This window comes from Pinus tabuliformis, chromosome 9 (assembly GCF_031772625.1).
Source record: "Pinus tabuliformis cultivar Carrire ecotype Pingquan chromosome 9, CPIR1, whole genome shotgun sequence".
In the NCBI taxonomy this organism is placed as follows: domain Eukaryota; kingdom Viridiplantae; phylum Streptophyta; class Pinopsida; order Pinales; family Pinaceae; genus Pinus; species Pinus tabuliformis.
The window spans coordinates 1,994,142,414-1,994,149,935 of NC_142307.1; positions in this window are offsets into that span (position 1 = coordinate 1,994,142,414).

Below are 7,522 nucleotides of genomic sequence, written 5' to 3' on the forward strand. Positions count from 1 at the left end.
GCCTTGGTTTCCATTTGACCCTATTGGTGGATTCCTCACCTCTGTGTCAGCTTTCATTATTGGTTGGTTCAGAGGGTTTCTATCGTGCGCTAGCTACATCTTGTGTACGTCGGAAACATGCTTCGGTCGGGTTACTACATCTTTTTTCATCTGATTCCTTCCAGATTATTAGCCTATGGGTTACACTCGCGCTATATTAATGAAGGATGCCTTAATGCCTTCCTTCTAACGGATCTTTCCCTTTCGACTACGACTCATTGCTCTGGGGCAAAGGTATAGAGTCCATTTGGCAGTACCTTGGGGTTTGTAGTCATCAGCGACAGATCCTTCACTATCGACAGTGGGAAACCATCATGTCTCCTGATTGATAGATTCTTACAGGTGTTCGACTTTAGATCATCTATTCACACTTGTTAGATTTTACTGGGTACCTTGACTCTCATTATCATTATCGATGAGTAGTCTTGCGTTTGTTAACGATATACATCAATGACTAGTAATCAACTGATTTCTCACATGGTCGACTTCAGATCATTTATTCCCATTGTGTAGAAATGTACCACAGCAGTCGGTGAATTCCTTGGGTTTCATCAACATTCTTTAGTTCACTTGTCAGTTGCTCCTGTTGTTGCTAATTGACACCATTCCACCTTATATGTTGCATTCCTTCACAACGACATCCTGTATGCTGGCATCTGAGTTGCAATGTAGTATCATCATATTCCATCATGTTCATTTGGTACTATTGGGATAAATTTTTGACATCAGTGATCAACTTCATCCTTCAGATTCATTGATCATATTCTTATATGTGATATTCAAACATGTACTTGTTCGACCGTGATCAGATGATCCGTTATGTACTTTCAGTTCCTTATACTTGTATACATAGTGGATCCGCTTATACTTGATATGTGGACATGCTTTACTTTCTCTGAGCATGGGTATGCTCGCCTCAGATAGTTCTTTCTTTTTGATCTTCTTTTATTGCCTTGGTAGGCTAAAATCTGGTGAAGTCCTTCTCAATTTTCGACAGGTTTCCTTTCCATAGCCATCATGTTCCTCTTCTGACCTCATATATTAGGGGGCATCTGTTATAGCTCCAAACATCACCCTGTGTATTTGTGGTGCTTGGTTTATGGCCTAGGGTAACCCATCCTTCCAGACTTGGTCCAAATATTTTAAAAACAGTGTTTTACTCCTTGTACGCTACTTTGCCCTATGTTAAAAGCATGTACACGTGGTTCAATCTATACCCAACCTGCGTATATGTGTTAAAACACTTAAATAAAATTACCTTTCCTTTACTATGGGCGGAGATCACGGGTTTTACCTGTTTATGACCTATTAGTGCTCGTGGCCCAACTGTTCCCAACTATTTCCCAACTAAAAAACTAATTTGGGAGAAGTATAAAAAGACTTCAATGGGAAGGCCTTAAGGAGGAGAGAAGATATAGAATTACTATACTGAGATTATCCCCTAATCAAGTCGGAAGAATCCCTGTGCTTTAAGCACTTCCCCAAGTTTAGGAAACTCTTGTTTCCTTGAGTTTTGATGTTCTCTCATATGCTTGGAGATATGATAGTATTGGTTATGGAAGGAGGTTGTTGAAGACTGGGACTGGACAGACCTAGAGGACGGTTCTGCTTGGAGCCGGAAGAGGAAGGATCAGGTGAAATCTTTCCATGTTTTTATTATAGTTTTCTACAATAAAATAAACGCTGTCTTGTTCCCGATATCAACTTTGTCTATGCATATGATGTTATTGTTATGGTTTATATCTAAATGAATATTTCAATGTATAACTAACCATCTATATATATGATATAAAGTTGATTTCACTATAATGCTTTATCTATATGCTTCTATGTGTATTCGAATTGGCTGATTTGCAAGTTCAAAGATCATTAGGAGTTGCAAAGAGTTTGAACCCTGGCTGGAACTACCCAAACGAAGGACATCCGGGTATGTTCATCCTCGCATAGTTAGTTTGTTTTAGCATATTTCCTAAGTTGAATGCTTGTTTCTTGCTGTAGAATACTTCTGCTCTGCTAGGGTTCTGACCCAAAGCCCTTGGGGACTTATTCCCTTTAACAGGAGGAACCCAAATTGGTATTGGAAAAGGAGGAGGACAAGGAAAAAAAGGAATATTAGGTTCCTCCTCGGAATATTGGGGTATCCCATGGTTTGCAAAAGTTGGGGAGAGAGAATCATCCAAGGGTTCAGATTCAAAATATATCAAAGCGAGTATAATCAAATTCTAAAAATTTTCCATAACGAAATCTGAAACAATAATTCCCTCAGGAAATTCAGAGCAAAGGTTAAGAAACCGATTAAGAAAAACCTTTGCAGATTCACCAGGTTCATTCTAAGCAAATCAATTCTATCACATACATCTTGATAATCATAACTTTGAAAGGCTTCACGAAGATACTTAACAAGTAGATTGAATGAATTAATAAAAGCAACAGGTAACGTATGACACCATTTTTTAACTTGAACTTCAAATGTGAGGGTGAAAAACCTAGCCATGACATATTTACAATGAGTTCCGTTAGAGAGAGAGAAAATACATAAATTGAAACAAGTGTCCAAGGACAGTTAGTTCACTCTCACCATCAAACTTGAGTTGAGACAAGTCATGAATGATTTCTGTAGGGATGGTCAAATCAAGCTCCTTAGAAAAACATATCGGGATTATAATTTGGGAAAGAGACATTTAAGCTAATAGATTCAAAATAGATTTAATGGGCACAACTTGTCATCTGACCCTCCTTCTAGTGCCAGAATGTTTACAATGCCAGATACTGCCAACATATAGGGGGTCTCCCCGATTTGAAGTCCCAATTAGACCTCACACCATTTGGAGTAGGAGTTCCGTCCGAAGTATTAACTCGACCACTATAACACAAAGGTCCATCTTTGTTTTAATGGATAACATAAGAGATCATATACATAAATTTTGAATAAGAAAGGATGTTAACATTGTGAAACAACGATTGCAATGTGTAGAAAAAGACCTTCACGAGTGAGAAACAAAAGTGAGTCTCTAGAATAAAGTAATAGTACTAACCTAAGAGAGACACATGAGAGCATAAAAAAGTTTTATTAGCTAAATAGTTCACATAACAATTGTAAAGTTAATACAACACACATTCAACAAGAAAATCTCACATGGAAGAAACAGGCACTCTCTCTACAAGAGGGAATGATCTCGCTCAAGGCACATAAAAGGATGATGGATTCACTCAGGGAGAAATGGTTAAAGGAACAATGGGAGAGAATGGGAAGCACAAAGACATAAGGAAGCTATGAAGAAGAAGGACGAACAACTATAGCTGTTACAATGACGGCTTCTGGATCTAACAAATGATAAGACAAAACTTCGTGAGCTTGCCTTGAACCTGCTAGGATGCAGGTGGCCTTCCCCATCATATCCAGTGTTCCTCTAGGAACATTATTATTTGTTTCAGTTAAAAGCAGTCTTTGAGAACAAGCCTTATTTGGGTTCTTCTACCCGTACTTTTCTTGAAATTTTTCGTACTTGTGATTTTAATGATTTGCATAACATAGTGTGTAAATATGTCAGCACAAAGATGGTGGCAAGTGTTTTCTCCTATATGGGAGATTTGCAGTTGTGGGCCTTCCTTTCTTTTATGAGAAACCAAATCGAATGGCATCTGGCCATGAAATCAGCTGAGACCAATGAAGAAAGGCAACCTTATGGGTCAGAGAAGAGCTAGGAATGGTTTATGAACTAAGACGTGAGTTTAAGTTGTTCCTAAGTACCCGGGGGTCAGGGAACAATCAACCACTTATAGAAAAATGACTGTGGGGATTTGCTTCAATTTGTATGCACAAATGAAAAGTCGAGCATTAGCAGGGTGACTTAAGTGCACTGAGGCCTGTAGTGATGAATTTACAAGAAGGAGATCCTTTTGAGTACAAGAATTTCGTGGCTACTGTTACATGGGTACTCGAATATGCTCGGGTAGTGCAAACATTGGGAGCATTCTGGATCAGACTTAGATTCAAATTTCCTCTGATTTGGTTACAAGTGAAAGAATACTAGTTGGATTACCACTTGTGCAACTATGAAGAAGAATCCCGGTTACGACAATTTATGGCTACTTAGGGTTACAAGGCTCTTGGTGAAGATACTGTTGGTGCCTATAATTTTATAGACTTGCATAAGGGGTATAGCAGGAGAAGCCCAGGTTCTGCATGGGGACATGCAATTGCTTCAGTTGTGGGGGAGATGTTGGGTGTGGTTTTTATACATCTTTCCTACACTTTCTTTCCCCAGTTTTGATCCTCTTTCCCTCCAGGGCAATGAAACTTCACATGTTAATCACCCTTTTTCTCATTATATACAACCTATTTCACCATCACGTTATTTTTCCATATTTTTATAAATATAACGATACAATATTCCTTTTTGTGACTAACGGGGGTAAGCATTGGAGAAGTATTTTGGATCCATTTCTTTTTTTCAGGTGTTGCTTGTGAGAACAAGGTTATGGAGTGAACAAGCCACGCTAATCGATTTCAGAGTAGGGTAGAGCAGATTGCTATTACACTGTATGTTGTTACAAATTGCTGTTACACACTGTATGCTGTTGCAGGTGTTACTGTTACACCATGTGTTGTTAAAGATGACCACTTATACTTCAGATGTTGTTACAAGGATCTTGTTACATAGTGATTGTTGTTACATCCCAAACCGTCATTTGACCGTAGGGTGTTGTGGCACTGTAGCTGGAAAAGTCGTGGGTACTATTCCACAGAACAACTGTCAGAAGTTATGAATTGTTTATTTAGAAGTAACAGATCCAAATGGTTGTGATCTTAACCAATGTATCAAAATAGCATTTGTATTTAGGAATAGGTTATAACGATTTCTATTTTATGATCAACATGAGAATCATGAGATTCTCATGACTGATCTATTCCTGATTTTGGGTATGTAATAAATATAAAAGAAACTCAATTTCTCATGTACAGGGATGACATAGAGAAAGCACTGTTACTCTGATCTTGTAACTTTTAATTATTTTTAATATTGAAGGCACTACGGTGATGTTGTTACTATTTCTCATTTGATTCTTTAACTAATCTCGTGTTCATTCCTGTGCCCCTGTTAGGGAGGAAGGGCCCTCCTCTTTAGCAGGGACTGCAACGGTAGAAGTAGCTGTATATTATTGTTTCTTTTATTGTTGTATGGTTTTCTACTATTGCTGTATAAATTGTAGAATATATTCGCTTCAGTTCTAGAATTATATTATGTTGTTACACTGGTTTGATTAAACATAATGGTAGTTGACTAGCTGGTGTAGTTATTACTTTAGTGTGTGGCGTGCCCTTGCTCTGGTAATTTTGAAGTGTGATTCCATTTCTGTAGTTTTTTAATTTTTGCATGAATGATTTAATTTCTGCAATTCATTCAACGACATTGTTTACTGTTTCTTTCTATTTTCATTCTTGGTTGTAGTGTATCAGCACATATAGTGCAAAATCCATTGAAACAACAAGACCTACCCTGGGTTGAGAATTAAATGGTTGTCGTCTTGATCAATTAGGATTGATTAAAACAACACTACAAGACCCATTAAAACCTCCAGTAACTATTTATCACAAATAATTGAACTATCCATACAAAGATTCATGGAAGATCTCAAAGGAATAATTCTAATACCATGTTAAAATTTTAGTGCATAGTAGTTGAATCTACAAAACTACAATCCCTATAAACCTGGAACTCAATTAAATTCTAAAAACAATTGTTTGTATGTTACACCTACATAATTACAAACACATAACTAACTATAAATTATGAACAACAAAATATAGAAATTTTCAACACTCAAAATTGCCACTCTTTTTCTTATATTGATAGCAAGATATCACTATATAACACAATTAATACTAGATTCCCACTATGTATTTAATCGAGAGATATATTGAATACTTTATAGATAAGTAGGCTAAGGTTTATAAAATATTGGAACCCTAACCCTAGGTGCTTAGGATAGAGTACCATGTATGTTTTAACCCTACACAAATAATTCATGCAAACAAATTCTTAATAAAATAGACAAGATTCAATGGAAAAAACACACATTAACATAAATATTTTATCTTGGAAACTCAAAACTAGGACAACCAACAATATTTTTTCAATATATTATCTTTACAATATTAAAATATGTCTTAGATTTCATAAATCTCAAATACATTAACCCTTGGGTAGAATACAACCATAGTTCCTTGAATAGATCTACAAAACCATTGGTCAAACCACCATGCACTCGAAAACCACTAAAATTGGAAACCACATGTTGGAAACTGCTAAAAAACGAGCAAGAATCACCCTTGTAACCCCCCTATGTGCGTGGTGCATATAATTTGTGGAGAGCATCTAACACATACCCAACATACCCAGCCTACAAGCATGCATGCATGGGTCCCTATGGAACCACACCTTCATTGGATAAGAGTCCTTGTGTTACTCACCTTCATCCTATCCTTAGGATTAGTGCACATGGCACCCACCCTTTAAAACCATAACTATACCTAACTATTGTACTTCCTATAATTCTAGAAAAGAAAAACTTAAATTAGAAAAGCACCTTCAAAACTTGGACTAAAGAAAATTTGCTAATTCTGGAAAAGAAACATAACTGAGGAACAACATCACTAAATATTGAATCAAGATAACACAACAAATGCACACATTGACTTTCTTTTTAGAAGAACTACCTATTGGGCCAAAGTACTATAGAGGTATGCCCTCATCCCTCCATACTACTGATATACACTATTGTGTTGAGGAAATTAAGTGCACCATGTCTACTAAAGGAAGAATAATGGATAAGAAATCACATGTAAAACTAACATATAAGTGAATAGTGAGAAATAAAAAGGTAAAAAAGAATAAAGGCTATTCGATTATATAATGGAGGAGAATTTTATTCGAATGAATTTATTGATTTATGTAAAGAAGTGATCCAAAGAAAATTGTATACTCCATATACACTCCAATAAAAAGGGGTATTTGAAAGAACAAACAAAATGGCATAGGAGATGGTCATGCATTACAGGGCAAGGGAATTCCAAACTAATAATAGGCAAAAGCAATACACATATTTCCATGTACTTGCAAAGCATGGGTCTTACAAAGGTGGTGGGAGATATTATACCAAATGAAACTTGGTTAAGCAATAATAGTAAATCACTTGAGAGATTTTGGCTTTGTAACGTGTGTTTCCAAATGAAAAAAAATACAACTTTCAAAATGCAAATTTTTATTTTATTTTATTTTAATTTTTAAATTTTTTTATGAATTATAGCGATCAATCAAAAACTTGCAAAATTTTAAATAATTTAATAAAATTATTATTTTGAAGTTAAAATATTAAAGCATCTCATCATTTTCCAAGTCCATTTGTGAATACTCTATGAAAAAAATAATTGTTACAAAACAAATTAGCTAAAATAGTAGCTACTTCCTCTACGTTTAGG